Source organism: Procambarus clarkii, chromosome 1 (assembly GCF_040958095.1).
Source record: "Procambarus clarkii isolate CNS0578487 chromosome 1, FALCON_Pclarkii_2.0, whole genome shotgun sequence".
In the NCBI taxonomy this organism is placed as follows: Eukaryota; Metazoa; Arthropoda; class Malacostraca; order Decapoda; family Cambaridae; genus Procambarus; species Procambarus clarkii.
In genome coordinates, this window is record NC_091150.1 from 59,415,942 (window position 1) to 59,432,543 (window position 16,602).

The 16,602-nt window shown below is 41.2% G+C and overlaps 1 protein-coding gene across 1 annotated transcript in view; it reads right to left on the minus strand.

Moving 5' to 3' along the window:
• LOC123755425 (synaptogenesis protein syg-2) overlaps nt 1–16,602 on the minus strand; it is a 773,573-nt gene that overhangs the window by 703,214 nt on the left and 53,757 nt on the right. The window lies entirely within an intron of this gene.

Below are 16,602 nucleotides of genomic sequence, written 5' to 3' on the forward strand. Positions count from 1 at the left end.
GACCATTGGTGACAGGCTTTCCCACAAACCGTACTTGACACAGGGGTACTCACAGGAGGGCGTGCTGTATGTCTAACCAACACACTCATATACTTGGTGGCACTGGCGATGAGTAAGGGTGGTGACGTCACATAGTACAGTCAGGGCGGCGGCTGGCGGGCTACACACTCGGGACAGAGTGGCGGCTAGCGGCGGCTGACTATATGGTGCCATGCAGTACACTTGTAGTAAAGTCACACACAGGTTACTTAGGCGGCGGCACTGCCTTAGTTCATTGTAGGTCACTCACAGACGATCTCTATTTGTCACCAGGGGTTTCCTGATACGAGTCTGTTTTGCTCTGGTGATTTGGCACTAGGCTTCTGAACAATATAGTCACAGTCGCGATTCCGGGCGAGTGTTGGTATATCGAAAAGACGCTGAGTTTAACTTGACGGTGAGGAATAGACGGTGTTCTTCTGTCTATTTACCAATATTTATTTATTTATTTATTTATTTATATATATACAAGAAAGTACATTGGGTTTGTGAGAATACATTGGATTGTACAGTATTTACAATAGACAGAACATGACACGTCCTCTATGCAAGGGCTCCCTCACGTGAAAGCTCTTGCCAGCGGCTGTAGGGTATCTCGTGGGACACAACACAAGGGATTACAATTTTACCAATGACATTGCAGCAAAAGAGCGGGAACCAATCATATTGATTGTTCCCTGATCAGTAGCAGAGGTGACGTCATGAACACGCCACGACCACGTCACAGTTGTTATTCTCCATCTTGCCGGCAGAGGCTGACCCCAGAGGTCAGTCGCCTCACTGGCGTCTCCTCTCCCTCTGTAACGCTGGCACCTCCTATGTACTCACTGACCCTTTGTGGCAAGTATGCTTAACTTTCCTGTATCTACTTCCTGCCTGGACATACGGCGGCCTCCATATTATAAACGTTTTCCTGGTTATGTGGGCATCTTGGGGACACCCATCATGATAGATTACTATCCAGGGTTAACAGAGATAGGGCTTGTGCACAAAATCGGTGCACTGTGCACTGCAATGAGCCATTCAAGTCAGCTGTGGGAGAATTTTGAGAGACCAACTCTCATAGAGGGTTCGAATCATCCCTTGTGGATTTGTTCGTTTGATATATACACTATTGTGATTTCGGTATGTATGGAAATAGAAAGAGTATTACATCGTGTGTTAGGAATATCAAGGTAAACAAAATACTAGCCACAGTTGTTACATATATGTAAGAGAGGTCTGCTACGATACGCCCTCATCATTGCGAGTTACGACTTACAAGTCTGTATCATCATGGGAGGCTAATGTAGATCTTTCTTGAGCTAAGAGTAAATCGCATATATTTTTTGTATAGATCTAATCCGATCAAATTCTAACTAGAATTTTTTTCCCAATCACAGTTACTTCTCTATTATAACTTAGCAAGATTAGTAAACCAGTCAAGTACTTCTTAAATATTACTGTACCAGTTTAAAACATTATACACTCACCAAGTGCTTACTCTGCTTAATCCACATATTTTGCTCTGATCCTTACTATTCATTCAGTATAGTCAAGAATCAAACTAGGTCATTCAAATTCCTTACACAATTTCTCAGCGTACTCACTCTCATTATGCAAATCACTATGTCTATTCTACATTAACTCGAATATCAAATTGCTGCACAATTACCAATTATTCACTTACACTGTGCTCACCCAACCCGTTCTCGCAAATTCGTAAAGTCAATATTGACTTATTAACTACGTGCATAGGTGATATACTAAACATAATAGATACCCATTAAAAGATTCATAGAAAACACCGACCTTACCTAACCTTGTTAGTATCTTAAGATAAGCATCTTATTGCTTCGTAATTACAATTATTACTTAACCTATACCTATATAGGTTAGGTAATAATTGTAATTACGAAGCAATAAGATGCTTATCTTAAGGTACTAACAAGGTTAGGTAAGGTCGGTGTTTTCTATGAATCTTTTTAAGGGTATCTATTATGTTAAGTATGTCACCTATGCACATATTTAATAAGTCAATATTGACTTATTAAATTTGCGAGAACGGGTTGGCTCACCTACCAATTCGCTTCTCATTTCACCACAGCCTCTCATTTTCCACCTAGTTGATTTGGTGCCTTCTTTTGATAATTACTTACTTTCCACCTAGTTATAGGTTAGATTAAGGAAAATTGGGTTATATTAATGTTATAGATATTGTGAATCTTATCACTTTCCTAAGAATATGATGTAAAATGGAATTCAGATCCAGATATATGAGGTTAGGTTATGGTTGGCTCAGTTGATGTAGAGAAAACGCACATTAATATCACATTTCTATTAACCCAGGTAACTGAGGCTGGGGTGGGATGGGTTGGTTGTACTGATGTGAAAACAAACAAAAAAAACAAACATGGCTAAGAATAAGATGCAACATTGGACGAAGATCCTGGTATCAGAGGTTAGGTCCAGGGCAATTGATGTACAAACAACAATTTCCCCCCAAATACGATACATTTGAAGTTAGGTCAAGGCAGGTTAGGTGCAGGGTGGCTGAGTTGATGTGTGAAAACAAAACAGTTAACCAACAAAATAGCTACAATATTGAACATAAATCCAGGCAGATTAGATGAGGGACCGTTAGGTTCATATAAAAAAATATCACTTTTCTAAGAATATATATATACAATATTCAACAAATACCCAAGTAGGTTAGGTGCAGGTCATTTAGGTATATACCCAAATCAACCCTTTCTTAACAATGATGTTGCAATATTTTGCAAAGATCCACGTAGGTTAGATATGGGTCTGTTAGGTATCTCTAAATTAACCCTTTGTTAACCACAAAGTTGCCATATTGAACAAAGATTCCTGCAGATTAGGCACAATCAGTTTTAATGCATAATTAATACTTTCATAAGAATATGTTATATTAAAGGCTAGGTCTAAGGTGGCTGAGTTGTGGTAATATGAGGAAAAATACCCAACAATAACAACAACAACACACTTCTAAGAATATATTAGCAAAAAATCAGCTGTAACCCAGGGTGGAATGGAAGTTGGAAGTAGACATTAACAACTCTAACAGCTAACATCTACTCTGGATGTGATGGGCATAGGTACATTTAGTAGAATTTGGCTCTTGGTTTGATATAATTATGGTACATTTAGTGGAATTGATATAAACTGAAAATTTTGGTTGAATTTAGCTATTGTTGTGTTAGGATAGGTTAGGTTAGGTAAGGTTTGGTAGGACTATGCTAGAAAAACACATCTGGAAGCAAAGAATAGCTAGATGGACACAGCACTAACTGGGGTGGATATATAATATCTAAGTGATAATGAAATGGTCTAAGTAAATGCTAAGAATGGGTATCTTATGTGGTAACTGGATATTGGAAATTACACATTAAATTTATATGGAATAAGTGAAACTTGAGTAAATTGGGCTTGGAGTGTGCTATGATACTCTAAATCTGGGCAAATTTGGTGGAAATTGTACTCAATTACCTAAATTTAGGTAAATTTGGTGGAAATTGTACTCAATTACCTAAATTTAGGTAAATTTGGTGGAAATTATCTTAAATTAGGTAAAATTTTGATGGGATAGCATAAATTTCGCCAACTTTAATCAAATCTAGCTATGGATTTGCTAGGTCAGGTTAGGAAGGGCTGTGTAGGGTACGATAAATATTATCTTAATGGTAGTGAACTAGCTTGTTCAGAAAATAGAGAAAATTGCCCTATTTGGGTTCGAGTTATAGCTAGCATTTGTAATGGATGGACAGAGACTACATAGGGTCGTATGTGAGGATATGGGTGCTGTTGTCTTGGGAATGGGGTATGTTATGCCAAGCCTGGATTTTGGATATTGGAAATACACATTACATTTATATAGAATAGATGAAACTTGGACAAATTGTGCTTTGATTGTGCTATGATACGGTAAATTTGGTGGAAATTGGCTTATATTAGGTAAAATTTAGGTGGGACATCTTAACTTTTGCATCTTTAATTAAATCTAGCTTCGGATGTGCTAGGTCAGTTTAGGTAAGGTTGTGTAGTGTAGGATATATAATATCTTAGGGGTAATGAACTTGATTGTTCATAAAATAATGTAAATTAATCGATTTGGATTCGAGTTATAGCTAGCTCAAGTAATGGATGGACAGAAGTCACATAGGCTTGTATGTAAGGATATGGGATGCATATATTTAGTTAGTTTAGCTTTTGCTATGTTGAATTTGGTTAAATTTATAAGTAGAATTTTTGCTAGATTTAGATAAATTTAGGTTCTAATAGGAAGCATTTTGATAGGATATAGTAAGTTTGCCTAAATTAACAAAGAATTAATGACTTAACCTAACCCAATCTGTCCTAACCTAATCCCATCCATCCTAACCTAACATATCTAAGGCTTATTGGCAAGACCCAATAAGTCTGTTAGATGGTTTGCCTAAATAAATATGGGTGACATGATTGAAGAGGATGTAACAAGAGGATATTAATTAGGTATTAAAACAATGAACATATGCTAGATGAATAGTTTAGCTTTAATAATGTTGAAACATAGAAAATGCATGTGTGTTTTTTTATATTGAGCTCATAGGAAGTCAGATGTACTATTCATATATGTGAAATTCTGACGTTTTTGGGATAATTTTTGGTTAAACTGAGCATATTATAATTTTGTCCAAAACATACCTAAGTGACCCGAACCCTCCAAAGCGAGACCCACACCGCCGCAAACTCCCGCACCGCACCGTGCCATGTGCCTGACGGAAGGATGGAACACCCTCCCCCCCTGGCCAGTCTGGTGAGCACTGGCCACAAAGCCCCAGCCAAGAGACGACGTGTCCGTAAATGCATCGAGCGAGGGGCTCAGGTAGGAGCCAAGGCATTGTACCCCAAAAAACCTGAAGAGGAAGCTGACGGCACAGTAACCGATGCAAGGCCCTCGGGAGCTTCCCAGAACAGACGAAGGCGGAACCGCAGCCGAAGCAGAACCTCCAGAGGGAGAGACAAGGAAGCGGTCCAAGAGTCCCACTCAAGACCCAGCAAAGACCAAACCCGAAAGGGAACCAAACGAGACCTCCGCCAGAACACCACGAAAACAAACCCGGCAAGTTAGGAAAGAACCAAAACCCTGGCGAGCAGACACGCAGATTGGCAGGGAGCCCACACCAGCTAGTCAATGAGGTAGGCTAGACACGAATCGCTAAGAGACGCCACCGGCCCACCACGACTCGGGAAGGCATGTGAACATGCAAGATGCTAGATTCAACCGAAAGAAGTTAACAAAAGCCAGAAGCTGGAAACCTCCCAACAAACCAAAAGATTGCAGGAGAAGAGGACTGCCCGAAACTCCCTAAGGAGGTGGTGCCACCCAACGCCATTGCAGGCCGCACGAAACGACCCGAAAAGACCACAACTCGCAGGACCTGGCGAGAGCAAACAGTGCAAGCCACAACCCCACCACCCTGACAGGGGACAAAACGTAAAGGACCGACACCCCGCATGAGAAATCGACATAAGAGCAGTCCAAAGGACACGCCAGTCATGAAACTGGCACCACTGGCCTACCCTCAACAGAAAGAGCTCCGATCCCTGGCACGACCCAGCTGGAAAGATCCCCCCACGAGCCCCCCCAGAGAACCAACAAGTTCGAAACGAGACGACAACAAGTAACTGCCCACAGAACTGCATCACTGCAGACACTGCAAATAGACAAAATGATGGGGAAAACAGAAAAGGCAGGGCCCAAGCAGAACCCAAGGTAAGCACGAGCACTGCCTGTCAGCACGCGAAATGAGGAGCAAGAACAGAAACCCCGGCCCCTGAAGGAATGACGCCAACAGAGCGGCCGACGTCCGCACCACCGTGACCAGCGCACCAGACCCAGGCTTGGCCCAAGTGCCCCCACATCCTCCTTAAGCAAGTCCGAAGAAAGTACGAGAAGGGGAAAAGAACTGCGAGAACGAAGCCAATGGGCATGGGGACGCAAGACCCCAGCAACCAGGGCAGCCATAGAGAGGAAACTGCCCCTGAAGCCAAACAAGGCCGACACCCCAAGGTAGGGCAGGGACGAAAAAACACGCAAGTGAGGCTTTATGAGGCCCACAAGTCACCCCAGTGGAACCTGTACCACCACCAGAAGGGCCTCTTGCATTCAAGCACACGAACCTGACAGAACGAATGCTATGCCCCCACACGAGAACAGGACAGTCTGCCCATCAGGACGACCCCGGAACCCTATAACATACCCAGGACGAAAAAAGAAGAACCGCCAACGAAAGGCAGTATATATTATCGAGACGGAAAACAGGTTGTGCAGGACGTACACTGCTATAACCTCCAGAAGGTAGGAACCGAAGCACCCAGGAGAACCTGGAACCGATCCTGGGGAGGGGTCGACGCCAAGTCATACAAGGAGGGAGGAAAGGAAAACCCCACACCCTGTAACAGCAAGCCCCACCCAGAGGGTTCCAAAACCCAAGCGGGAGCAAACGGGGCCCCAAGTCCCCAAAGTCAACCCTTCCCCTGTCCCGGGTACCTCCCCATGAGGATGCGGGGCCAAGCCGTCCTCCATATCCATTGCCTCAAAACAAAAGGCAGGAGCAGCCGAAAAAGCTGGAATGCAGGGGCCACACTGGTCAGACCCAGAAGCTCCGACTGGAGGAACATTGTTTGAATGCCTCCATCGCCACACCCGAAGGGGCATCTCCCGAAACTGCGCAGACAGGGGCTCGGTGACGTCATGTTCGTTTTTATTTGGAAAGTTCTGTCCACTAGATCGGCTTTCAGTAGCAATATTTTAACCAGAATAGGGGTTTGTTTTCGGGCGCTTACCTTTCTGGGTGCCTGACCAGTCCATGGCAGACTTAGAATGCTTCCAACCACTCGGGGGTTTCTATAAGCCATTGCTCCTCGTGCCTCTCTGAAGGGGGCCAGGTTCTGGCCCGTGGTCTCCGGTAGGCCTAAAACTCCATGTGCATTGACTGATGCCAGGGTGTAATACATTCATATCAGCCCAGTTAGCTCTGGAGAGCCGAAGGGGCTCCCCCCTGAAAAGGATATATAATGATATTTTGGACTTGCTTCAATAATATGAAATTATTCATATGTTGAAATATACCTTGCATGCATTATGTATGCACATACATGCATACATTAATGCATACGTTGTTGATTGGTATGCATTGATATAACTTAGCAGTACAAAAATTGAAGAATACTTGGAGTGAAGGAGTTGTGTGGTCACTGAAATCTTATTCTTTAGGGGGCATCATTCAGTTTTTTAAAAGTTGTTCAATGTCAACAAATGTCAACAAATTTTTTTTGCCTAGTTGTATATGGTGGCGTTCCGTACGCTGGTGGTGGTGGCGGTTTAATGGTGGCGTTCCGCGAGCACTGTGTCATGGGTTCGTATCCTGGCCGGGGAGGATTTACTGGGCGCAAATCCGTAACTGTAGCCTCTGTTTAACGCAACAGTAAAATGTGTACTTGGATGAAAAAACGATTCTTCGCGGCAGGGGATCGTATTCCAGGGACCTGCCCGAAACGCTACGTGCACTAGTGGCTGTACAGGAATGTAACAACTCTTGTATATATATCTCAAAAAAAAAAAAATATGAAAAGGGGTGCAATAGTTCCAAGTTTCAGTATTGCAGCCTAAATAGAAGGGAGATTGTTTTCAACGAATTTTACACATTTTCAAATCGAAATTATAACCACAAGTTTCAAATGAAATCAGTTCTATGACACTTTTCTATCACATTAGCATATAATAAAAGGATCTGTTTTAGGGAATTTTCCAAAATATGTTAAGTTTTACTAATACAAATAGTCAAAGTTAGATAAAAAAAATTATGGAAATATATCAAATTCATTACAATTATAAAATCAATAAATGAACTTAGGAAAAAAAGCTAAAAACAGATTTGTAGAAACATAAACTCTACATATAAGGTGTAAGTTTCAAGTAAATTTAATAAAAATGAAAGAGTTATAAGAACGTTTATGTTACTTGAAACTAAATAAGTAAAAAGTAAAATCTAAGGTTCTGCCATTATGTGGCTTAGGTTGATATCAACCAATTTCCTCCAAAATTGGAACCCTTACAGATAGGCTTACGTGCAGTCAGGTGTATAAGATTCATGCAAATCATCAAATAAAGAAATAAAAAAAACATGGAAAAAAATTAACTTAATTTTTTTTGGATAAAAATAATTTTTAAATATTTTTATTATATGCTATTGTGATAGCTGAGAACCATAGACATGATTTCAGTTGACACTTGTGTTTGATGTTAATTTTTGACCATTTTGGAAATTTTTTGACACATAATTCAATATTTTTTTCTCCCTTCCTATTTATGCTACGATGCTGAGACTTGGACCAGATGAAACCCTTTTCATATACAACTCGTCAAAAAAGTTTGATTGAAATCGAACGAGTTTTCATTTATATAGGTAAGGTATAAGTGGATAAATGAGGATGAAAGGGAATGAGGGTATTAATTAATTAGGGATTTGTTCATTTTATGCATTTTTAGCATATTTGGGACTGACCTTTAATGCATTTCAGGAATTAATATGGTATCAATTACATCTGATTATATGGGGCAATGGTGGCAAAACATGCTATTGTCTATGCATGTATGTATGGGTTGTGGAGTGTATGTATGTATTTGTGACTGTTGGTTTAGAAACAAAGAAGCTGATTTGTGTAGCAAGATTGGGATTTTAGAGATCTATTAATGATTAACCTATGAATATAGTAGATAGCATCCAGCTGAGTTACCATATTAATGAATTGCAGTGCGACATTTGGGCAGTTTGATGGCTGAGAGGACAGCTGACTAACCTATGAACACAGGTACGACACTTTGCGAGCCATTGTAAACCATATTTAATAAATCACTCGAGTCAGGCAGAGTACCAGAGGCGTGGGTGGTTGCTAATGTGGTATAAATTTTTTAAGAAATCAAATAGATCACTTGTGTCAAACTATCGGCCAATTAGCCTAACGTCTATTGTGGGAAAGTTACTTGAATCAATAATTGCAAATACCATTCATCTTCATTTTGAAAAAAAAACATAAATTAATAAATGATTCACAAATGTTTTACGAATAGCGTTAATGTTTAACAAATTTGCTATAATTTTATTCAGCATAGTTGAGACAGTTGAAAGTGGTAAGGTTTGTGATGTTGTCTGCCTTCACTTTAGCAAAGCTTTTGATACAGTGCCACATGAAAGACTGATTAAAATGATAGAGGCTCATGGTATTGGGGGTTGCAATATTAAGGCATGGCTATACCAAAGGAAACAAAGAGTTATTATAAATGGTGGTCAGAGTGGGAAAATGTTGTAAGTGGAGTGCCTCAGGGCTCTGTCCTGTGACCTATGTTATTCATAATATAAATAAATGATTTAGATTCACGTTTGAGCAGTGCAAATTTCCAGATGATAAAAAAATCGGAAGGGAAATAAATACAGAAAAAGACTCACTATCACGTCAAGACGATCTAAATAGGGTTTTTAAATGGTCAAAAGATTGACAGAAAGATTGCCAATCTTTCTCTTTGCAAAAGATTGGATAGTTACAACATATGACCTAGATGGTGTTGAGATGGCGAAGTCGGATTGCGAAAGGGATCTAGGAATTATGATAAGTAAGAATTTAAAACGAGAAAGTGAATGCATAAATATTCGTAATAAGGCAAATAGGAAACTGAGATTTATTAATCGAAGCGTTGGTAATAAGACACCTGGCATTGGTCTTCAGATATATCTTAGTAGGCCAGCCATAGGCTTAGGGCCCACGAAGAAATTTCCCTGCAAAAAATAAATAACAATAAATCAGCTATATCATGATCTGGTTAGGCCCCATTTAAATTATGCAGTTCAGTTTTGATCGCCGTACTATAGATTGGCTATAAATTCACTTGAACGCCTCCAGCGTAGGATGACAAAGTTAATCCCCCAAATTAGAAACCTGTCATTATGAAGAAAGAGTGACAAAGCTTAAATTACATTCTCTAGAAAGGCGAAGAGTTAGGGGTGACAGGATAGAGGTGTACAAGTGGTTGTATGGAAATAACAAAGGGGATATTAATAGTGTATTAAAATTAACAACATAAGACAGAACACGAAACAATGGGGTATAAATTTGATAAGTTTAGATTTGGGAAAGAACTGGGTAAATACTGGTTCGGTAACTGGGTTGTTGATTTGTGGAACCAATTACCGCCAAGCGTGGTGGAGGTGGGGTCCCTTGATTGTTTCAAACGTGGATTGGACATGTATATGAGTGGGATTGGGTATTTATAAATAGAAACTAACTCGTATGGGCCAAAAGGCCTTCTGCAGTTACCTTCCCTCCTATGTTCTTATGTTCAATATATTCTCATTGTTTCGTGTTCTATTTTGCGTAGATACTTTTAATGCCCTTTTAATATCTCATTTGTGACTGCCATTCATCCACTTGAACACCTGTATCATGTCACCCCTAATTCTTCGCCTTTCTTAAGAATGTAATTTAAGCTTTGACAACCTGCAGATGAAATGAGCTTAATAAGTGTCTATAATTATAGTGCCTTCTGAATGTTGATGGAGTGACTTGATTGAAAGGTATAAGTGGATAAATGAGGATGAAACGGAAGGGGGTATTAATTAATAAGGGATTTGTTCATGTAGTTAGGGAAATTAATAGACATTGAGAACGACATGGGCTAATACCAGTGTGAACATTGTGCTATTTCCTCACTTGCTTCTCATACATAGGCTTTCTGCAGTTTATATAATTGTGGCAATTGATGTTTTTTTGAGATAATGTTTAATGTTTTGGTTTAACATGGGCTGGAAGTAAATAGGAGTTCCTGTATGGTTCCCTTTAAAGGTCTTCTGTAATTTCATTTCTTATGTTCAATATGCGATCTTAGTTAGAAATAATCTTTGAAAATGGGGAAAATTATGAAAATTATTTGAATATGCTATCACAGAAAACGGGCTTATTCGGGGAAAATGGAAAATGATGTCATTGCAAATTAGGGATGACAGAAGGCGGTCCTTTAATCTCTTTGGGGAAATATATAAAAATTTAGAATAAATATGAAAATGGGATTAAATACGCTATCACAGATAAAAGGAACTTGCTGAGTGAAAGTTGAAGGATGGCTGGCTGAGGATGACATTGACCATTAGGGATGACTGTGTCTGTGCGGGTCACTGAGGTAACGAAATTTACGGCTGACGGAAGTCTACAGGTTAATCTTTAAGGGGCGAAATAGCACGGGTCAAAAGGGAGCTGCTTAATACCTCTTTTGGAAAATGATATATGATGGAGAGGGACAGCTGGCAAATGATACAAAAAAAGTAAAACATCCCCTGGGCTATGACCTGAAGGGGGAAATCGAAAACACCCGCTGTCAACACCTGTATTAATGTCCACGGTAATGTCAACACCCACAGTAACGTCAACACCCACAGTAATGTCAACACCCACAGTAACGTCAACACTCACAGTAATGTCAACACCCAAAGTAACGTCAACACACACAGTAATGTCAACACTCACAGTAATGTCAACACCCAAAGTAACGTCAACACCCAAAGTAACGTCAACACCCACAGTAATGTCAACACCCACAGTAACGTCAACACTCACAGTAATGTCAACACCCAAAGTAACGTCAACACCCACAGTAACGTCAACACCCACAGTAATGTCAACACCCACAGTAATGTCAACACTCACAGTAACGTCAACACCCACAGTAACGTCAACACCCACAGTAACGTCAACACTCACAGTAATGTCAACACCCAAAGTAACGTCAACACCCACAGTAATGTCAACACCCACAGTAACGTCAACACTCACAGTAATGTCAACACCCAAAGTAACGTCAACACCCACAGTAACGTCAACACCCACAGTAATGTCAACACCCACAGTAATGTCAACACTCACAGTAACGTCAACACCCACAGTAACGTCAACACCCACAGTAACGTCAACACTCACAGTAATGTCAACACCCAAAGTAACGTCAACACCCACAGTAATGTCAACACCCACAGTAACGTCAACACTCACAGTAATGTCAACACCCTCAGTAACGTCAACACCCACAGTAACGTCAACACCCACAGCAATGTCAACACTCACAGTAACGTCAACACCCACAGTAACGTCAACACCCACAGTAACGTCAACACCCACAGTAATGTCAACACTCACAGTAACGTCAACACCCACAGTAACGTCAACACCCAAAGTAATGTCAACACCCACAGTAATGTCAACACCCACAGTAATATCAACACTCACAGTAACGTCAACACCCACAGTAACGTCAACACCCACAGTAATGTCAACACTCACAGTAATGTCAACACCCACAGTAATGTCAACACCCACAGTAACGTCAACACCCACAGTAATGTCAACACCCACAGTAACGTCAACACCCACAGTAATGTCAACACCCACAGTAACGTCGACACCCACAGTAATGTCAACACCCACAATAATGTCAACACCCACAGTAATGTCAACACCCACAGTAACGTCAACACCCACAGTAACGTCAACACCCACAGTAATGTCAACACCCACAGTAATGTCAACACTCACAGTAACGTCAACACCCACAGTAACGTCAACACCCACAGTAATGTCAACACTCACAGTAATGTCAACACTCACAGTAACGTCAACACCCACAGTAATGTCAACACCCACAGTAATGTCAACACCCACAGTAATGTCAACACCCACAGTAATGTCAACACCCACAGTAATGTCAACACTCACAGTATGTCAACACTCACAGTAATGTCAACACCCACAGTAATGTCAACATTCACAGTAACGTCAACACCCACAGTAATGTCAACACCCACAGTAACGTCAACACCCACAGTAATGTCAACACCCACAGTAATGTCAACACTCACAGTATGTCAACACCACAGTAATGTCAATACTCATAGTATGTCAACACCTACAGTAACGTCAACACTCACAGTAACGTCAACACCCACAGTAATGTCAACACTCACAGTATGTCAACACCCACAGTAATGTCAACACCCACAGTAATGTCAACACCCACAGTAACGTCAACACTCACAGTAACGTCAACACCCACAGTAATGTCAACACCCACAGTAATGTCAACACCCACAGTAACGTCAACACCCACAGTAATGTCAACACCCACAGTAACGTCAACACCCACAGTAATGTCAACACTCACAGTAATGTCAACACTCACAGTATGTCAACACCCACAGTAACGTCAACACTCACAGTAACGTCAACACCCACAGTAACGTCAACACCCACAGTAATGTCAACACTCACAGTAATGTCAACACTCACAGTATGTCAACACCTACAGTAACGTCAACACCCTCAGTAATGTCAACACTCACAGTATGTCAACACCCACAGTAACGTCAACACCCTCAGTAATGTCAACACTCACAGTATGTCAACACCCACAGTAACGTCAACACCCACAGTAACGTCAACACTCACAGTATGTCAACACCCACAGTAACGTCAACACCCTCAGTAATGTGGGTGTTGACACAGGTGGACAGGGGGACTCCTACTCATGCCTCCCTCCTTGCTGACCTGTTGGCTCCACCTCTCACGTGCCTCTTCCAACTCGGCTTGGATCAAGGAATGTGGCCCTCCTTATGGAAGATGGCAGAATGTTGTTCCAGTGCACAATAAGATGAGCCGCTCAGTGGTTGGTAATTACAGACCAGTGTCACTTCTCTCCATTACTGACAAAATCCTAGAATCATTAATCGCTCAGCAAATGATATCATTTTTGCAAGTGTTAACGTGCTCCAGTGGATAAGGGAGTACCTAAACAACAGGAAGTTGAGTTACTGTGAGGGGTGAGACCTGAGGAAGCTGTGAAGTCAGGAGCGGAGTCCCGCATGATTCTGTACTCTGACGGGGTCTTGCTTTTGATATACATGAATGATCTTCAGAAGGTTTAGACTTATTCCTCTCAATGTTTTCTGATTATGATAAAATTTAGAGAATGATTAGGACATAGGAGGACAGCAAGAGGCTACAGGATGATCTGGATAGACTGGAAGAATGGTCCAAAAAATAACTAGAGTTTAACTCGACCAAGTGCAAAGTTATGAAGATAGGCGTTGGGAGCAGGAGGCCAAACACAAGAAACTAGCTAGGAGAGAAAATCCTTCAGGAGTCGGGAAGAGAGAAAGATCTGGGGGTTGATATCACACCAGACCTGTCTCTTGATGCCCACATCAAAAGGATGACATCAGTGGCATATGCGAGGCTGGGAAACATAAAAACGGCCTTTTGAAACTTGTGTAAGGAATCCCTCAGAACCTTGTATACTTCATATGTTAGACCAATACTGGAATATGCGGCTCCAGCGTGGAGTTCACATCTAGTCAAACACAAAACGAGGTTAGACTAGGTTCAGAAGCAGCTCATACCCCTCCCTGAGCTGAGGGATATGAGCTACGTAGAAAGATTACTGGAACTTAACCTCACGTCCCTGGAAGACAGAAGAGTAAGGGGACACATAATCACTACCTATAAAACTCTCAGAGGAATTGAGAGGGGTAGATAATGATAAATTGTTTAGCATGGGTGGTACGCGAACAAGGGGAAATTTAGTACCCAAATTAGTAGCCACAGGTACATTAGAACAAACTTTTTCAGTGTAAGAGTAATTAACAGATGAAATGCATTAGGTAGTGATGTGGTGGAGGCTGACTCCATTCACAGTTTCAAATGAAGATATAATAGAGCCCAATAGGCTCAGGAATCTGTACATTAGTTAACTGACAGTTTAGAGGTGGGACCAAAAAGCCATAGCTCAACCGCCCTGTTGGGTGGGTGTGGAGCAAGAATTGTAACTGTGTGACTTACCATAGATGTAAAGTGCCTTGTACAGTGACTGTAGTGAGCCGCTGGTTGAATCACTTGTGATATAAAAAGATTATTGATATGTATATGTATTTGTGTAAATGAGTGTGTATATATGTATATGTGTATGTAACATTAACAATTGTATAACTAGCTTCAAAAGATGTCACTTGCTTAACTAGACAAACTATGTGGTTCAGTTCCTGAACCCATTATGTGCCTCTGTAACCCTTTCCACCCTCCCACAGGATGGGAATGAGGTGCATAATAAGGAAAGAAATTAAATTACCCCCCCCAGGTTCAAGCCTACTCTCCCCTCGCTCACAACAGAGGTAGCTACTGTGATGGGTAGTGTAGGGTAAGGTGTTGGGGGGGGGGGGCTTAGCCTAACGGTTTTCACCGTGTTGACTCCTTGCCACATAGCACCAACTCCTCATCTAGGGTCAGAGACCCCTACCCTTAGTAGCAACCAACTACTCAATTGATTCTTGCTCAATAAGTTAACATAGGTCAACATGGACAATATCACTGAATCCCTCAGATCATAGAGAAATCGTAGACACCAAACATGCCCCATCTCTGTCCATTTCTGAGGAAGTTATACCATGCAAGCATCCTGAAAGCGCATCTCATCATATGAGTGGACATGAGCGTGTGCTGAAAGATCCAATCTCTCAGAGCAAGTGAACATTGTGTCCTGGTATTCGACTACATGATGGAACTCTGAATAGTGCCCATAAGACAAGGAGCCAGGGAGGGGGAGTAGATTATCAAAAAGGTGACTACATGAAAGTAGGAGAGTATCTGGGAAGTGTGTAATGGGAGGAGAAACTTTTAGGCAAGACTGTCCAGGAAATGATGGACCAAGTCAAACTGAGCTGCAAAGAGGCAGAAGATTCATACCACAATTAAAGGAAAAAAGTAGGAGAACATATAATAATCCGTAGTTCAATAGATAGTGCCAGGAAGCAAAAGCGAAAAGCAGGAGAGAGTGGAGGAAATGTAGAAGGCAAAGGATAGAAGTAAACCGGAATGTGCAACTTGGCTAGGAATGACTACAAAAAATAAGAATTAAGATTGACAGAAAAAACTATGTAAATGATATTGCCCCCAAAGCAAAGAGCCAACCAAAACTCTTACATACCCATATAAGAAGGAAAATGAGAGTGAATGACCAAGTGACCAGATTACGAAAAAGAGAAGGCCAGTATACAGAAAATAACGAAATTTATGAGGAGCTCAATGCCAGCTTCCATGGAGTGTTCACTACTGAGCCTGAACAGCTCCCAGAGTTAGATGAGGAAGCAGCTTCTGACGAAAAACTAAAAAATATTGAGATAACAGCGGAGGAAGTAAGAATACAGTTAGCATCACTGGATGTAACTAAAGCTACTGAGCCAGGAAGAATATCACCATGGATATTAAAAGAAGCAGCACAGGCCCTCAGCATACCTTTGTACAAATCTTTAATGAGTCACTTACACAGAAGGTATTGCCCAGCTGCTGGAAGAAGGCAAATGTGGTGCTAATCTACAAGAAAGGAGATAGAGAAGAGGCCCTTAACTGCAGATTAGTGTTTCTCACAAGTAAGTAAGTAAGTAATTATCAAAAGAAGGCACCAAACCGGGAAGGCTATGTAGCACCATC